This window comes from Puma concolor, chromosome E2, assembly GCF_028749965.1.
Source record: "Puma concolor isolate L17-30 chromosome E2, mPumCon1.1.hap2, whole genome shotgun sequence".
Lineage (NCBI taxonomy): Eukaryota > Metazoa > Chordata > Mammalia > Carnivora > Felidae > Puma > Puma concolor.
In genome coordinates this window covers 31,693,503-31,710,925 of record NC_141681.1, presented here as the reverse complement: position 1 = coordinate 31,710,925, position 17,423 = coordinate 31,693,503, and the positions used below count along the sequence as shown (strand labels likewise).

General features: G+C 43.5%; 1 protein-coding gene and 1 long non-coding RNA gene across 2 annotated transcripts in view; one reads left to right on the top strand and one right to left on the bottom strand.

Moving 5' to 3' along the window:
• Positions 1–17,423, top strand: part of CHD9 (chromodomain helicase DNA binding protein 9) — a 237,841-nt gene that overhangs the window by 29,974 nt on the left and 190,444 nt on the right. The window lies entirely within an intron of this gene.
• On the bottom strand, positions 7,645–9,537 carry LOC147573467 (uncharacterized). The gene is made up of 2 exons (XR_015244801.1): positions 9,508–9,537; positions 7,645–8,600 (listed from the first exon to the last, which is right to left on the bottom strand). It is a non-coding gene; the product is annotated as an uncharacterized LOC147573467 (long non-coding RNA).

Genomic DNA, 17,423 nt, shown 5'->3' with positions numbered 1-17,423 from the left:
ACAATTTGACCTCCTCCTGCAGGCCCCTGGGCCAGGAGATTCCGGGTCCCACCCCTTTCCTTCCCGCTGAGTCACCCACCTCCCAGTCAGGTGATCCTCCCCTGGGCCCTTCTGAGAGCACCTTGACCTATATTGCAAACACTCCATTACAGCAGATTCTAATTGTCCCACGAGAGGGGCCCGCCAGGCCAGCGGGCACGGGGCCTGAGTTTCGCCGGGGGCAGCCCCAGGCTGCAGACGAGGCCCCCGTGGGCAGTGGGAGGAGGCACTCCCACTCTGTGAACAAGAACAACGCCAGACAGGCCTGAAAATGGAAAGTTGGGAGGTTGGAGGCTGTGTGCAGAGCCGGGGCAAATGGGGTGGTGATCTGGGCCAGGCCCTGAGTGAGCAGACTGCTGGGGACCAGTGGTGAGGGACAGATGCAGTCCCCCTCCGGGGCTGGGGGATGTTGTGCCCAGGGAAAGGGGAGAGGTGAGAAACCATGCAAATCGAGGCATAAACCTAGATGACTCATCCAGATCGTCCCAGCCGAGAAAAAGCTCCCCCAGACAGGGAGCGAGTTCTTGCCCCAAAATTAGCCACAAAGTGGCCTCTACTGATGTTGTCTATGGGTTCTTTGTGCCGTGGTTGCCTGGGCAGTCTTTGTGTCCTTTGGATGTGAGGGTAATGGGGAGGGAGTGGGGGAGCTGTAGGAAAGGAATTAAAAGGGAAGTGTTCAGAGTCAAACATTAAGCCTCATCCTTGGGCATCAAGCCTGTACAAAGCGGTATTAACTGAAGGTTGCAGTTCTGTGGAATTAGAATGGGCGCTGAACTTGGAGCCTTTCTTCAAAGCCTGACCTTCTCGATTCGTAGCTCTGTGACCTTGGCAAGGCACTCTAGGCCTCAGTCTTCAATCTGTCTTATGGGGGTTTTGATAAAACCGCATTAGATCAGATGGTTATGAGCATTCGCTCAGATGATGTGTGTGAACATATTATATCAATTATATGTAATTGTGCGTAGCTATGTGATATTCTTTTCTCTAGATTGTTAAGCCCCTTCCCACTCCCATCTGAGAGGATTATTTTATTTGTTCACTGTCCCAAACATAAAAGAGTCTGCTTCTGGGTATGTTTACAAATGTAAATAGCAAACCCTAGCCCCTGGCTTCCTCGTGTGGTCTGCCTGAGTCTAACAGCCCCACATAGCGTGTTTACGCCTCACCCACAGGTTGGTTATACATGGTTTTATTCTTTTATATCAAGAAAAGCTATGCATCTGTACAGTGGAGTAAAGTCCTATTTTTAAACCAGACTGTAAACATATAAAGTTACTGCCTGGTGCACAGTGGATGCTAGATATCAGGGTAGGTGCCAATGAGATGGATGGAAGGAAAGAGGGGCAGAAGGGGGGAAGGGGTAGAAGGAGGAAAGAAGTTAGATAAAGGTATAGGAGGAGACCTGGATTTACCAAGACGCTAATTATGCTTGAACTTCAGGACGCTTCACTTACATGTGTCCCTTCCAAGGCCTGGTACCTAATTTTTAATTCATGTATTCCTTTCCTCAAGAGAGCCCTTTGTACTGTATTCTCTTCAGGCCCCACCAAACCTGGATCTGCCCCTTTACAGAAGGTCTCTGAGAGACCCACCCCTTGTTCATGTTTAAGATTCATAAGCACAAAAGAGGGGCGCCTAGGGGCTCAGTCGGTGAAGCATCTGACTTCGGCTCAGGGCATGATCTCACAGTTCATGGGTTCGAGCCCTGCATCAGGTTCTGTGCTGACAGCTTGGAGCCTGGAGCCTGCCTTGGATTCTGTGTCTCCGTCTCTCTCTGCCCCTCCCCCTCGCACTCTGTCTCTCTTGCTCTCAAAAATAAATAAATAGAAACAAAATGAAAAAAAGAAAGATTCATAACACAAAAGAAACAGGTGGTGTAGGGGATGTGCACCTTCAGGTTGTCTCCACCATGAACCCCAAATCTGGAATTTGCAGGACGATCCCCATATAGCCAGGCAAGAGGAACACCATAAGGAATGACATGGAGAAAGAGGGTGGAGGTCAGGACTGGGCAGAATTATAGGACCAATTCCAACTTCCAGAATCTACTCTGGTGCTTCCTGGGCTCCTCAGTTCCCAGGCCTTGAATCTCGTTGCACAGCATGGGGCAGTGCAGAAATGGTGGCTTGCAATCTGGAATTCTCTCCCCAGTCCTGACTAGTCTTCCCTAGTCCTCCTCACTAACCAGCTGAATCTCTTTGGGCCTAAATCTCTCTACATTTAAGATTGTGGCAGGTGAGGGGCGCCTGGGTCGCTCAGTCAGTCAAGCGTCCGACTTAGGCTCAGGTCATGCTCTCACCATCCGTGAGTTCAAGCCCCACATCAGGCCCCATGCTGACAGCTCAGAGCCTAGAGCCTGCCTCAGATTCTGTGTTTCCCTCTCTCTCTGACCCTCCCCTGCTCATGCTCTGTCTCCCTCTGCCTCAAAAATAAACAAACATTAAAAAAAATTTTTTTTTATTTATTTTTTTTTTTTTATTTTTTTTTTTATTTTTTTTTTAAATTTTTTTTTCAACGTTTTTATTTATTTTTTTTTGGGACAGAGAGAGACAGAGCATGAACGGGGGAGGGGCAGAGAGAGAGGGAGACACAGAATCGGAAGCAGGCTCCAGGCTCTGAGCCATCAGCCCAGAGCCTGACGCGGGGCTCGAACTCACGGACCGCGGGATCGTGACCTGGCTGAAGTCGGACGCTTAACCGACTGCGCCACCCAGGCGCCCCAAAAAAAAAAATTTTTTTTAAAGATTGTGGTAGGTGATTTCAGAGCACCTCACTTAAACTGCCTTGTCCACCACTGTATTCCCATGAGTACAGTGTCTAATAATTGTTGTTTTATATTAATGGCAAGAATTTTCATAGTGCTTATAGATGAGAAACCTGAAGTGCCAAGCTGTTGCGTATGCTGCCCCAGGTCAGCTGACTAGTAAGTGTCAGAGCTGTGATTCAAACCCAAGCAGTCTGGCCCCATAGTCCCCCATTCCCAATCACTCTACTGTATGCTCAATAAATAACTAATAGACTTTACTTTTTAGAAAGGTTTTAGATTAGAGAAAAATTGAGGAGATAAACACAGTTTGATGAATGAAGTCAGTCAACGAATGAAGAGTCCCTTGATTGAGACCATGATTCATCACCCAGAGGACATAGGTAGGTACATGCCCAGCATTTCGTACAGGTTGCTCACTTCATTTTCATTGTTAAGTAGGTAGCATTCACCCTATTTTGCCATGAAAACACTAAGGCCCAGAGAGGTTCAGGGGCTTGCACTAGGTCACACAGCAGATGAAGGGTTAGGACTAGAACATTCTGATATGTCTGACCCTAAAGACCACATTTGCCCCTGTGGAAACTTCATAATCATCATCAAAAGATATTTTGTCTCATATTTATTAACCTAACACTCGTTTCTAGTGCCTTGCAGTTTTAAAAATACTTTGTATCCTTTATTTTTTTTTGGGGGGGGGTTGCTTTTGGTCCTCTCTACTGCCCAGGAAGGTAGGTGAGGCAGTGATCACGATTCCGTTTTATAAAGGAAACTATAAGGTCATATGATAAGTGTTGAGGTAGGATCAGGAATGAAACACAAATATATTGACTCTTAATCCATGGTCCTTCCTTCTCACTCAAGCTTTCCTCCATTATAAAGCACTTCATTATACATCAACTCATGCTAAGCCCTCACAGAGGAAATACCTTCCTTGTTAGATATGAGCCCTCAAGGGGTTGCCCCTCTTCCCAGGGGTCTGTCAAGAGAGTTTTTCCAAACTCTAACCTTTGACTGCATGTAAATCCTTTTGTACAAGTTTGGCATTTTACCTGATCTGTTGCCAAAGCATGGAAGTAATGGGTTGACTGTGACATTTTCTTTTTTTCCCCCATGTATTTAACCAACACAAGGGGGAGTTGGCCATTTTCAGTTAAAAAGGCTGTGTCCTTTCTTTTTTTAATTACTAAATGTTTTTATTTATTTTTGAGAGAGAGAGAACGCACACTCAAGCTGGGGAGAGTCAGAGGGAGAGGGATAGCAGAGAGCCCGACGTGGGGCTTGAACTCACGAACCACGAGACCATGACCTGAGCCAAAGTTGGACGCTTAATTGAGTGAGGCGCCCGGGTGCACCAGGTTGTGTTTGATTCTGATGACAGTCAGAGGCTGCATTGCCAACGTTGGAAGCCCACTTCATGATGGCAGCAAAGAAAGGATTTCCACTCTGCCCTTGACTCTCAGGCCAATGTAACTATACCTCTGAAGCAAGCAAATTATCTTTGGCACTTCCCATTACTTGACAGCCTCTACCCAGAGCCACCCAACTTATTACCCCAGAGCAGAGGGTCATGGTGGTTTATTTATTTATTTATTTGTTTGTTTGTTTTTGTCTGGGGCCCGGGGGGGGGGGGGGGGGGGGAAGGGGGGTGCGGGGGAGGGGAGGGAGGGTGTTGGGGGGGTTGGTTTTGTTTGTTTTGGGTTTGTTGTTTTTTTTTTTTGTAATTTTATTTTGAAAAACTTTCAAACCTACAGAAATGGTACAGGAATGTTACAATGAGCTCTCTTTTCTATAGCCCCTAGATTAAGCAGAGCTTAATTTTTAAAATCTCATTAATGAAATTTTCTTTTAAAATACTGATTTTATCGCTTTTGAGAAGGAATTACATTTGTTTGACTCAAAATTCCAAAGGATTATACAGTGAGGAATCTTCCCTAAACCTTGTTCCCCATTACCCAGGGCCTTTTTCTAGAAGAAGCCAATGCTTCAGTTTCTTATGTACCTGTCCAAAGAGATGTCATATGTACACAAGGAAATATGGTTGTGGGGCGCCTGGCTGGCTCAGGCCATAGAGCATGCAACTCTTGGTCTCAGGGTCGTGAGTTCAAGCCCCACATAGGGTGTGGCGCCTACTTAAAAAAATTTTTTTTTAATTTAAAGAAAATATAGTTGTATGTATGTATTCTTGTTTTGCCTTTCCACACCCCACCCACCCCATACTTTATCATTCTACACCTTGGATTTCTCATTTGAAATAACTCTAATTCAGATCAGAAACAGTGTTCTCATTTAAAAAAAAAATAATTTTATTGTGTTCCATTGTGTGGGTGTTCCCTTAATTTGGTTAACCAGGCCTGGCCTCCAAGCTGGCCACTGAGGTTGTTTTCAAACATTTGTTATTGCTGCCCAGTAGTACACCGAATGACCTTTGTTATTCTTGAGAATAGTTTGCAACTTTGAGTAAAGACCAGAATTGAAATGCTATGAGATTATGTCTGGGGAGTTTCATCAGTTCAGGTGCTTAGAAGGTAGATCACTTCCTCATCTCTGTGCTACACTCCTTTGATCTGGGGGACTGGAAACCCAATCTTACATGCTCTGGACCCAAACATCTTCACTGGTGATACCTCTGGTCACAAAGGTGATAAAAACTTTTCTCAATAGGTTATTTTCTGGTGCTGAAATGGCCTGTTTCTCACTGTTCTCCTGAGCCCACTTTTGGCCAGCACATCAGCCTGTTAGTTCAGTCCAGGTAGCACATACACTTTGCCACTGTCAATCGAACCTGGTCCGGGATCCATCAGTCCATTTGCGTTCTGACCTTGGTGCTGGGTTAGAACACTTGAACGAGAAGTTCAGGTTTCATAATGTTTGCATTTGGGAAATAAACCCACGTTTCCCACATGTGCTGTTTGAGGAATCCCAAGAAGCATAGCAAAACGGTATAAACACCAACCAAAAAACACAATGCGGGGCTCTTTCTCCAAGGACAGCAAGAAGGCGGGGCTGCAGAGTTAAGTAGCCAGGAACATCTTCTGCTTCCTTTTCAAATGACATCTTATTGCACGTATTCACTAGGACACGTTTCAGATAAAGGACTGAACTCCATCATTGTTAGCTCAGAGGAAAAGAAGAAAGGCTCAGAATCTAGTTAAAGATGCACCTGCTTTACGACATACACACACCACCACCACCCCACACCCTACACCTTACATATGGTGTGGCTATACTGTAGCACTTTGGTGGGGGAAGGGGGGAAGGTCATCTCATTCAGTGTCCTGCTTCCCAGATGGGCCGCTCGACATCTATTCTAGATTTTTTTTTTAAGAATGTATTTCACATTTAAAAATATTGAGGAAAAGAAATATATATGTCCATTCCAAAATATATGTACATAAAGGAAAGGCAGCATCACAACTTTTGAGATAGATCCCTTCCAGCTTTTAAATCTGTAGTCAGTCTCATCATTAAGAAATGCTACTTCGTGTCCATTAACTGTTGAAGTAATTGTCACCCTGGGGGCTTGGGCCCAACAGATTCACTTATTTAACAGACCTTCAGTGAGCATCTGCTATGGACCAGGCATGGCCACAGCACGGAAGATGTAGGGGACAGACAGAAATCCTTATCCCATGGAGCTTATGTTTTAGTGAAGGTAGAGGAAAAAAGTAAGTAAAACATAGTAAGCCTATCATATTGTGCTATGTGATATGGAGGAGAATAAAGCAGGGAATGAATGCACTAGGGAGTGTGGCGTAGAGGAAAGAAGGTAACAATTTTTATTTTATTTAATTTTAATTTTTTTTTTTTTTTTTTTTTTTTTTTTTGAGGGAGAGAGTGTGAGCTAAGGAGAGGCAGAGGGAGAGGGAGAGACAGAATCCCAAGCAGGCTCCACACTCAATGCTCGATCTCACAAACCATGAGATTGTGACCTGAGCCGAAATCAAGAATCGGATGCTTAACTGACTGACCCACCCAGGCGCCCCTGGAGGGTCACAATTTTAATTTAAGGTGGTTAGGGAAAGCCTCATGGACAAAGTACCATTTAAACAAAGTCCTGGAGGAGGGGAATGAGATAGTGGTGGCCCTTTGGGTAAAGTAAATAAACCTTTTGGCAGTGATTTGAGGGTAAGGCCTTTTACATCTCCAGATGTTCTTTTCACCTACTAATCACAATCCCTAGAATTCTTTTATTGGTCATACGTACTTTTATGTTAAAATGCTAAAATAAAAATACACAGTTATCAACTATTGAAAGCTCCCTGTGAATTTGTTTATCCGATGCTTTTATAAATTCTAAGGAGGAAAGAGAGTAAGATGGTAGGACAAGAGGAGGTGTGTGTGAAGGTAACAGATGTGGGGAAATAGAAAGGAAGAGCCTGCTGGGAGAGTGTGGATTGGCAGGCTGGAGGGCAGGATTGAGCCAGCTCCTTCTCACCATAGTGCTGAGTGAGGTGCCCTGGGATGCAGGAACAGGCCAGTTTGGCTCAGGTGATGATCTCACGGTTCATGTGTTCAAGCCCCACATCTGGCTGTGTGCTGATAGCTTAGAGCCTGGAGCCTGCTTCAAATTCCATGTCTCCCTCTCCCTCCCTCCCTCTCTCTCTCTCTGTCCCTCCCCTGTTCACACTCTCTGTCTCTCGCTCTCTGCCCTCCTCCCCCCCCAAAAATAAACATTAAAAAAAAAAAATACTGCATCTCCTGAGGGGCTTGGAGTGTTTGGGGTTGTGCTATAGATAGATGTAACTCGGGACACACAGGAAAGCAGTGCAGGGAATTGTAACACTATTAGTCTCTTGGTTAATTTAACAGGCCTCAGGAAATAAATGAGTCAGGAAAGCTGTGAAAGTTTCCTCTTTAATCGGTGCAGGAAAGCAGCATTACTTATGATGACATCCACCTCATCTTTTGAAATTAGATGGCCCCCTGTATCTGCATTCTAGGTTCACCGTGGTTCCTAAAAGGTCAATTCTCAAAAATGCTTCTGTAGACATAAGCTTTAGACCCTGGGTTACAAACTCAGATGCCTATACAGAGCAGACACCGGTGGCCACAAGTAGGTGTGGACCAGCGGGGGACTAGGACAAGTGGGAGAAGGCATGCCTCCCTCTGCTGAGCTCGTGGGGTTGTTACCAATAGTTGGAGGGCTCAATGTTGCTAGAACTTCTCATTCTCGACAGAAGGTGGAAATCCAAAGTTTTAGACAAGACCTTCTGAGTTTTAAATGTTGACAACCAATTCAAGGTAGTTGGATACACTGTGCAGGCCAATTTATGATCTCTGATGTAAACAGATAACTTTGGTACATCGTGGAACATGATAGGAAAGGTGGGCAAAGGAGGGACATCTGACCAACCTGACAAGGGCGAGAAGGTAAATTGTTTTAGGGAGTCAACCTCTGCCAAGTTGACGGCTTTATCAAGGTTCCGCCTCATCTATTTAACCACTGCATTATTTGGGGAAGACTTGTAACATCTGAGTAGTGTTGGTAGAGGGGGAGAAAATGCTGAGCTGACAGACAAGCCACAGGCCCAGGTCCTAGTATTGGTTCTCTCACAAACTCACTGTGCAGCCCTAGGCAGGTCCCAGCCCCTCCAGGTTTAATTTCTTCAGCGGCAGAATGAGAAGCTGGATTTAAGGGTTTTCAAAACGGGCCCCTCCCAGCCTAGGAAGACTTCAGAGATGCCTTTGAGGGGTGGGGAAGGGTGGAGTATCCCGGGGCTTGCAGTAAGACAGCTCAGCCTTTGTTCTGTTTTCTCTGGGGCTTCTGCTTTTCTGTGTTTTACATCTTGAAATTCTGCCAAAAAAAAAAAAAAAATTAAATTTCTTGAAGAGACAGTTTTCCCACTTTCAAAAAAGCTTCAAAATCACCAAATGAGCTTATCAGGCCTGGTATGAGAGTTATTAGTAGAGGTCTGCAGCTGATCTGAATGAACGAACACTAGGTCTTTTCCTCCATTTGCTGCTGTCCTGTCCACTGTCTGTCTGGTTACGATTGCTCCCGCTCCAACCTCAGGCGTCGATCAAATCAACAAGCAGCCGACAAATATCGGAGGGATTCTGACACATTACCCAGTCTCATAGCTTGTTTGGGGGGGATTTTCTTTCTGTGTTTTGGTGAATACATGTGTCCTTTTTGTGATACTGTCTTGATCATATTTGCTACTAAAAAACTTTTCCTGGCTTACAGGATTTGATTAATTCTACCGACCTTTCATAAGTTTGAAAAGCACTCAACTGACTTTTATTTTTTTTTTTTAATTTTTTTTTTTTCAACGTTTTTTATTTATTTTTGGGACAGAGAGAGACAGAGCATGAACGGGGGAGGGGCAGAGAGAGAGGGAGACACAGAATCGGAAACAGGCTCCAGGCTCTGAGCCATCAGCCCAGAGCCTGACGCGGGGCTGGAACTCCCGGACCGCGAGATCGTGACCTGGCTGAAGTCGGACGCTCAACCGACTGCGCCACCCAGGCGCCCCTGACTTTTATTTTTTAATTAAAAAAAATTTTTTAATGTTTATTTGTTTTTGAGAGAGAGAGAGACACACAGACAAACTGTGAGCAGGGGAAGGCCAGAGAGAGAGAGAGAGAGAGGGTGTTATACCCAGAATTCCTGATCCCCAAAGACCACCAGGGAGCCGAGTCGAGTCCGATGTAAAAGCAAAAGAACCTTTATTCGAGCTAGCTCGAGCTCAATCCCCTACCTGCAGCGACTCAGCGGTGAGATACGGGGGGGGGGGGGGGGGGGGGGGGGGGGGGGGGAGCGAGTTTCCAAAGGACAAAGGTTTTATTGGGGCCTAGGGGCAGTTGGTGAGGTAATGGCTGTGGCCTCAGCCGATTGGCTGGGGAAGAGTTGGAGTCCTGTTAGGCAGGTGAGCGGGAGGTTACTCAAGGGGAGGAGGCGTGGTCAAGGTGAAGGACACAGAACAAGATGGAGTCGGCCGGTGTAGGCCCGCCTTTTCAAGGGCAGGCACAGAATCTTGAAGCAGGCTCTGAGCTGTTAGCACAGAGCCCGACATGGGGCTTGAACTCGCGAACCGTGAGATCATGACCTGAGCCAAGTCAGATGCTTAACCAACTGAGCCACCCAGGTGCACCTATTTTTTAATTAAAAAAAAATTTTTTTTAATGTTTATTTTATTTTTGAGAGAAAGAGACAGAGCGCGAGCAGGGGAGGGGCAGAGATAGAGGGAGACACAGAACCTGAAGCAGGCTCCACGGTCTGAGCTGTCAGCACAGAGCCTAATGTGGGGCTCCAACCCACGGAACCGTGAGATCATGACCTGAGCTGAAATTGGATGCTTAACCAACTGAGCCACCCAGTCGCCCTAGAAAATCATTCAACTGACTTTTAAAAATTAGCTATAATTTATTGATAGTCTCATATGTGCTGACTTTATGTATATCACCTCTAAGCTTCAGATTATTAACCCTGCAGAGGAGGTATTTTTGTGTCTGTTGTACTGACAAATAAGGAAACTAAGGCTGGGTGAGGTTAAAGGCTTACCCGGATCACATAGGTTTTCAGCCCATACCTGTCCCAGCATATTCTCAACCAGACAATCTCTCTAAGGTTGTTTCTAGCTTTGAGAAGTTAGGAGGCAGGAGTTCTGCTGTCTTAAGCTGCCCTACAGTCAACTGCAAAACTGCTGTCAATTTTCAACTTTCCGGAACCCGTCATCTACCTACAAACCTTGAATGGAAGCTTGTTGAACTCACAGCTATTCAAGTTTGTTGCCCTAATCTTGAATTGAGGGCAACAATAGATAGAAGGGTCTCTCAATTTGAATAGTCTCTTCCATGGTCTGGACATCGTCATTGGGAAATGAGAAAACTTTAGGTCTGGGGGTGGAAATAGACTTTTGGGGATGAATAAGTGGATTTTCGGTGTTATTTCTGCACTTGGCTGAGCTGAGTTTCTCCTGCAAAGGAAATTGCTTTCCCTGTTTGTTGATCTGCCTCAAGTTCTGGTCCAATGGATTCAGTTACCCTAGTGGCGGGTGTAAGCCAAGCGTGTGGCACAAGGCAAGCATTGACTGTGGACAGTTGTGTTTTTGTTGTTGTTAAGCACTTTGCTGGGCACATAGTATATCCTAGATCAGTGTTTCTAATTGCTGTAACCACAGAATTTTTTTTTTCTTAAAAGCTCACCTCCAAGACGGTAACACTGTAACATTTTCAGAGAATGTTTGTGAACATTGTAAAAAACAACAACAACAACAATGTGAACAGGCAGCAGAAGTGTTATGATTCTCTTTGCACAGGCAAGAAAAGTTTCTGATCATTCATTCAGTTGGCAAGTGGAAGCGCCTGCACGGTAACTCCGATATTTCCACCATAAATCCTGTGTCCTCTCCGTTTTATTAGAGTCGTTGGCTTTTCTGACTGGAGGGGAAACCAGTGGACTTTCAGGGTCAGCCTAATTTTTGTTAACATCTCTGATGGTGATTTTGAAAAATAAAGAAAAAAAAAGCGAGTTTATTAATCACATGGCTTGAGAAAAACACAAATAACCATTGTTTTTCCATTAAAAAAAAAAGTAGAGGTCCCAATTATAAATAAGGCCTGAAAGTTTAGAGTTTGCCATGATAAAAAATATGGGCAAGTGTTTCTTTTTTTTTTTTCTTTAAAAAATTTTTTGATGTTTATTTATTTTGAGAGAGAGAGAGAGGCCATGAGCAGGGCAGGGGCAGAGAGAGAGAGAGAGAGAGAGAGAGAGAGAGAATCCCAAACAGGCTCTGTGCTGATGTGGGGGTTCTATCCCACAAATTGTGAGGTCCTGACCTGAGTGAAATCAAGAGTCAGACGTTCAACCAACTAAGCCACCCAGCTGTCCCCCAAATAAGGGCAAGTGTTTCTGGGCCCACTCCTACCTGGCCTCTGTTTCCTGCCGAGACGAGAATGGAATTTGGATACTGCCCACTTCTGGGAGCGTTGTTTTTTGTTTGCTTTGCAGCTCAGATGCTTGAATGATTCATTGATTGATTGGCTGCCTCTGACTTCTACAGCTAAGTGAAGAGGTTTGTGTATGTATGGCTTTCCTTTACGAAGGAAAAGAGAAGAACGCTGGAACTCGCTCCCTTTGCTTGGAGCTTTCCAGAGCCCATACTAACAGATGAACCTAGGTTACCTGGATGCCTTTTCTCTTTCCTTAGAGGTTAATTCTTCAAATGGTTTGTGCCCAATTCTGCCCCTCTGTGATAATGAGGCAGGTATTTAGAAGGCGCAGGAGTAGTCTGAAGAACGCTTTGGGTCGCCCTAGACAGAGGGGACACAGGAAGGGCTCACGAGGATGAGAACTTGGTAGTCAGGTAATCATTCCGTTTCCTGTCACTGAGAGCCATGCTTTGCGACCTTGGCTACACGAGTGAATTATACAGAGAGCTTTTCAAACATACTAATGCCTGAGACTCATCGCCCCTCGGTCAGGGCAGGGTCTAAGCAAAGGTAATTTTTAAGCTTCCCAGGTGATTCTACATATGCACTGAGGTGTGAGAATCTCTGATGGCGGCTTCCAGTGTCTTGTTGAAAACCAGGTGGGATAATCCCAAGTGACAGCAGCTTGTCCTGCCAGGACGTTACAGGTATGTTGGGTGAACAGTTCCTTCAGTGTAAAGCACACATTTATTGAGCACCTCTGTTCTAGGTGCTGGGAATACTTCCAGGAACAAGACAGCCTGTGTCAACAGATGCTTTCTTTCTAGTGGGCGGAGACAAATAATAAACACACCGACAGGACTGCGAGGAGTGTCAAGAAGGAAACAAACCGAGAGATTAGGGGTCAAGGAAAGCCTCCCTGAGAAGCTATTTTTGCAGGACCTGAAGGAGCAGGGGTACCTGGAGCCAACGATAAGGCAGAGGGACTAGAGGGTGAAAAAGTCCCGAGACAAGGAGGGTGGTGTGTTTGAGGAGCAGAAAAGCCTGCAGTCACTTTCCTTTATCTCAAAAGAGGAGTGGCAGACAGTGAGCAAGTGCCAGCCTGACATTTCTTGCAGTTCACACAGATCACTCAGTATGCTCTTGCCAAATAGGACACACTCTGCCAAGGAAGCACAAAGGGAAGTATCCTGCCGGAGCCAGGGTACTGGGTGCTGGACAAAGAAGTCTCCGCGGTATTAGCCAAAAATTGCTGACGATGAGAAAAAAATTCGGCAGTCCTACGTGGCACCGAGATAAGCTATGAAAAGGAAAAAAAAATGCAATTATACATTTGATATCCAGACGATTTGGCCTCATTCTTTAGTCTTTTATCTTGTTGCTCACCATCACTTTGAATGCAGCCTATCAGTGGGGCAGAACTGGCCTCATTTGAGAACTCATTCAATTCTCTGACACGCTGCTTTTGAGGCCTCCCCCCAACCAAACTTTCTGGACGGGGGAATGTTTGTCAGATATGTATAAGGTCAGAGCCATCGGCTCTATGCCTGTAGGAGACCCTAAATATTTCTGTGAATCTCTTGTTTTTGAGAAACACAGACCCAGCTCCCTTCCTTGTTTTCACACAAGACTTCTGCTTAAATTGTGGAGGCTCACCAACTGCTTAACATCTCATGGCAACCAAAGAAAAAAAGCTACACTGATTTATTTTTAAAGGTTGTTTTTCTTTTTCTTTTTCTTTTTTTTTTTTGGAATCTCTACACCCATCATGGGGCTCAAACACACAACCCTGAGATCAAGAGTTGCATGCTCCTCCGACTGAGCCAGCCCAGGTGCCCCGACACTTATTTTTAGCCAAACTTTGAGGTCCCTCTCCTATTAAATTTAAATGGTTTTTTTCAATCACGTAACCTGGAATTAATTTTTCTGGTTGGCATGTTGTTACTCATACTCTATAAAACAAACCATGGGGTTCAATGCAAAGAAAACAACTGCAATTAATATATATCCTCAACCAGAACATCCAAGAATTCCAATAATTTCCAAATGCTTTTGCATAAGAGGTCATAATGATGCCCGGGTAAAATAGGAGTGCTTTAAAAGATGATTTTAATGAGAAAGATAGCCCTTCTTAAATTCTTATGAGGCAAGGAAAAACTTACCCAATTATTGAAAGGAAAAAAAAAAAAGGCTGTGGCAATTGTTAAAGGATTTCTTTTATTTCTAACAATAATATAGGGGTTTTATAAGCTCTTCCCATGCCGTAAGTAGGAGTGTGAAACTTAGCCGATGGGATCATGGAAAGAGGGTGACTGAATTATAGTCATGGCTACTACTAATGAGGAAAAACAAGTCAAGAGGAAACCTGGGACAGTTTTCTCTTTTTTTGAGGCTTAAACAAGACAAGATGGATTTAAATTGCATCAGGATGGGTTTCTTCTTGAAATAAAATGCCCATAATGCCTATAAAACAAGCCAGTTGGTTAGAAATATACATGTCTATGGTTTCCATCAATTCTTATGTTATGTGGTATAGATCATACATGGTGTTTGAAGCACCACAATTATGGCACCTGGAAGTGAAGGTTAAGTGTTACCAGAGTTAGTAAAAATAATTAATTAGTGGGTATTTACATGGCAAAATAATTGGCCATGAGGCCAAAGGACCATGTCTGCCTTGTTCATTGTATTCCCGGCACCTAGCACTTCATGGATACTCTTCAAATATTTGTTGAATGGATTCATTTTTCAAGTAAGTAGCAGCCGCACTACATGCATTTGATCCCTCCAAAGTTGATTAGAAGTAACTTCTCCAGGAGAGCTTATGTTACCCAAAGACAGCAGATGCACCAAGAGAGCAAATGAGATGCTCAAGGATGAGCAGTGATGTCTTATCAAGGAAAACAGCAAAACCTCTTTTTTCCTGAAGACCTTTCACCATTAGGACGAGCAACTGTTGGTAAAAGCAGAACAGCAGGAAGATTTGAACTGCCAAGCAGGATCATGCTTTCAAGTATATTCCTGGCTAAAAGCAGGAGATAAACTGGATAAAACGTAGCAGCCCTGAGATCTGTCCCTGATTAACTAGGCCTAAGAGTAAGAGTCTAAAGAACGGCTGCCTGGCTGAACACATCCTTTGGATATTGTTATCATCAGCAGCTTCTAGATTTGAAAACAGTGCTGAACACGCTTTCAAATGATCTTTGAGGTACTTTAAGCTACAGCTGAAAGCTTACCTCGCCTTCTTTTCTGTTTGCTTGAACAAGAGCCTGAAAAAGAAGGTTAAAGAGCTCTCTAGTGATGTCCTTCACTCCTGTCCTAAAAAGAACCTCTATTCTTTACTGAGTTAAGGGGATTTCACAACTCCCAGAGGACAATGTGAAGTTAGTTTTCACTCACTGCTGAACCAACTAAAGTTCCTTTCAGATTCTTTTCCTAGACTGGAAAAGTGTCTGAGCTCTTCAAGCTAGTATTCGTTATTGCAGAAAGATGGAGATTATGTTATATTCTATACTATAATGGGGCATAAAACGTTTAAATCATGAAGCTTCATAAAATGTGTAAAAGGTTAAAAAAAAGCATACCTTAACATTTATAAGTACTTATCACTGGTCTGTGAAAGGACATTTTCTTAGTGCCTCAACCTGTAAGTGAATGTCAATAAAGATGAGTGGGAAGATATTTTATACACATATTTTTCCATATTTATTATATGAGGTATTTATTAATAATAATTTATATTTATATGGAGATAGTAATCTCTTCCATAATTGACACTGCACCCAGTCCTGGTGTAGCTATTTAAATGCATGTAAATTAAGTAAATTATAGCAAAGTCACAAAACTGACAAGCCCAATATGAGAACAGCAGTCTTCAGATTAAAAAAATTTTTTTTTCATGTTTATTTTTGAAAAAGACAGAGCGTGAGTGGGGGAGGAGGAGAGAGAGAGGGAGACACAGAATCGGAAGCAGGCTCCAGGTTCCCAGCTGTCAGCACAGAGCCCGACTCGGGGCTCGCGTCCATGAACCGTGAGATCATGATCTGAGCCGAAGTCGGACACTTAACCGACCGAGACACCCAGGCGCCCCTCAGTCTTCGGATTTAAAAAAATTATTTGCTGGGGCACCTGGGTGGCTCAATCGATTAAGCGTCTGACTCTTGATCTCAGCTCAGGTCATGATCTCACGGTTTGTGGGATTGAAGCCCCTGTCAGCTCTGTACCAACAGTGTGCAGCCTGCTTGGGAGTCTCTCCCTCCTTCTCTCTCTGCCCCTCCCCTGCTTGCACTCTCTCTCTTTCTCAAAAATAAATAAATTTTAAAAATAAAATTAAAAAAAAATTATTTGCCGCCAATAATTTGATAAATATAATTAAAATGTATCTGTTGGATATATATGTTGGATTTCATGCATATAAAATACAAAGTTGGAAGTTGCTGGCTAGACATCACTTTCTTAAACAGCTTTATTGAGATAGTATTCACTTAGCATAAAGTTCACACTTCCATAGACTTGTGCAGCCATCGCCGGAAACTAATTTTAGAGCATTTTCCCTACCTCCCAAAACTACTGTTAGCAGCCACTCTCCACTCTTCATCCCCTTTCCCCCAACTCAGCTCTGGGCAACCACTAATCTCCTTTCTGTCACTATGGATTTGCTCATTGTGGACATTTTACATAAATGGAATTGTACAATATATGATCTTTCGTATTCAGCTTTTATCACTCTGCGTGTTTTCAGGGTTCAATCATCTTGTAGCATGTATCAGTACTTAATCCTTTTTATGGCTGAAAAATATTCCAGTGTGTGGATAAACCATTTTTGTTTATCCATCAGTTGATGGACATATGGTTTGTTTTCACTTGGGGGCTATGATGAATAATGCTGCTGTGAACATTTGTGTGCAAGTTTTTGCGTGAACATCTGATTTCATTTGGCGGGGGGGTTGCTGGGTCATTTAATAACTGTTTAACGTTTTTAAAAACTGTTTTCCAAAATGACTGCACCATTTTACATTTCCACTAGCGATGTGTGAAGGTTCCAGTTTCTCCACATTCTCATCAACACTTGTTGCCTGTCTTTCTTCTTAGAGCCATTTAATGGATGTCAACTAATATCTCATTGTGATTTTTGAGTTGCACTTCCGTAATAACTAATGATGCTGTGCATCTTTTCGTGTGCATATTGGCTGTTTGTTTATCTTTCTTGGAGAAATGTCTGTTCAAAGTATTCAAAACTACTTTGTTTTTCATCTGGGCTATGTATTTTTTTATTGTTGAGTTGTAAGTAGTCTTCATATGTTCTGGACACTTGACCCCTATCAGATGTATGATTTGCAAATATTTTCTCTCATCCTGTGAGTGAGCGGGTGTCTTTGCACTTTCTTAATGGTGTCCTTTGACTCAGGAAAGTTTTCCTAGTTTGATTACCAATTTATTTTTTCTATGGTTGCTTGTACAAAACTTTTTAATTTTAACAAGGCCCAATTTATCTCTGTTTCCTTTTGTTGCTATGTTAAGGTGTCATATACTATATAAGAAACTATTGGCTAAACCCAAAACCATTGCCTGAAGATTTACTCCTATGTTTTCTTCTTAGTGTTTTATAGTTTTACCTCTTACATTTAAGTCTGTGATCCCTTTTGATTTATTTTTTCTGTATGGTATAAGGTAGGGGTCCAGGTCATTCTCTAGCATTTGTATATCCAGTGGTCTTTCTCAATTTATATGTCTTAGTCGTCTT